This window comes from Eutrema salsugineum, unplaced genomic scaffold (assembly GCF_000478725.1).
Source record: "Eutrema salsugineum unplaced genomic scaffold, Eutsalg1_0 scaffold_18, whole genome shotgun sequence".
NCBI lineage: Eukaryota > Viridiplantae > Streptophyta > Magnoliopsida > Brassicales > Brassicaceae > Eutrema > Eutrema salsugineum.
The window spans coordinates 3028294-3029528 of NW_006256846.1; the positions used below are offsets into that span (position 1 = coordinate 3028294).

Consider the following 1235-nt stretch of genomic DNA (forward strand, 5'->3'; position numbering starts at 1 on the left):
TGACTGCTGATGAGTTTGAAGAACCGATTTATGATGACAATGAGCTAATCAGATCGGTCAAACACAAAGATGATGATGAACTGATTGGAAGTTTTGATTCACTCGAGAAATTCTTGGGAGATCGAAGAGCTATTCAACCAGCCTTACCTGAGGATGGCAAAACCGAAATTAAGGTACCACATATCCATTTAGTTCAACAAAATCAATTCACTGGTTATTCATTCGAAAACCCGATAGACCATATCGAGACATTCGAAGAATTATGTGCAACCATTACAGCAAATGGGGATTACCACAAGTGTAGTCTTTTCCCATTCTCTCTTAGAGATAATGCCAGCAAATGGCTAAAATCTTTGCCACCTGCTTCACTAAAAACGTGGGCAGCGTGTAGAGCTGCTTTCCTAAATCGTTTTTACACTAGAAATCTTGCAAATCTCTTAAGAAAGAAGATAAGAACTTTTAAACAAAAAGAAGATGAAGATCTTTTAGATACTTGGGAAAGATTTAGGGAATACCAAAGAGATTGTCCACACCATGGATATGCCGAGGAATACCTACTAGTATCTTCTATCGCGGTATAACTCCAGAGTTACGACACTCTTTCGACATAGCAAGTAATGGAGATTTCACAACAAGAGCTGTAGAAGATGCTCACGTTTTCATTAAAAATTTAGGAAACAGCATCCGAAATCAAGTGACCTTTGGTAATTCTGCACTTCCTGAGAAGAAAGAAGAGATCTCGGAAGTTATAAAGTGTCTCCGTCACATAATGAGTCATCTTGGATTGCAACAACCAAATAAGTTACACAATACGTGTAACTTTGATGGCTGGGACAACCCAATGGATTCTTATGGTCAAGGGATGGTTAACACTGCAAAAGTCTATCAAATTCAAGATTTTCCATTCGTTTCTGATCACCGCGGGTCCATTCAATCGGACCGCGGCCAAGCAAGCTTTCACCGCGGTCGTGCTGGTTCTGACCGCGGCCAAGACATGATTCACCGCGGTCGTGAGCCACCTGACCGCGGGAAAACGTCTTCCAAACCTGGTTGGAAACCACCTTCCGAACCAATCTTGGGTATTCAATCTAATCCTGTTTCCTATCCAAGTTTTCCCTCTTCTGAAGCTGAAAACCTAAACAAAAAGAATTTAGAGCTTGAAAAATCTATGTCTCAAGAGATTAGTGATCTTAGATCTGAACTAAAAGAGATGCAGAAAGATTTTGACACCCTCC

General features: G+C 40.6%; 1 non-coding gene across 1 annotated transcript; it reads right to left on the reverse strand.

Moving 5' to 3' along the window:
* Positions 1 to 433: 433 nt before the first annotated feature.
* On the reverse strand, positions 434 to 541 carry LOC112087378. Its single transcript, XR_002900061.1, has one exon. It is a non-coding gene; the product is annotated as a small nucleolar RNA R71 (small nucleolar RNA).
* Between the last annotated feature and the right edge of the window lie 694 nt (positions 542 to 1235).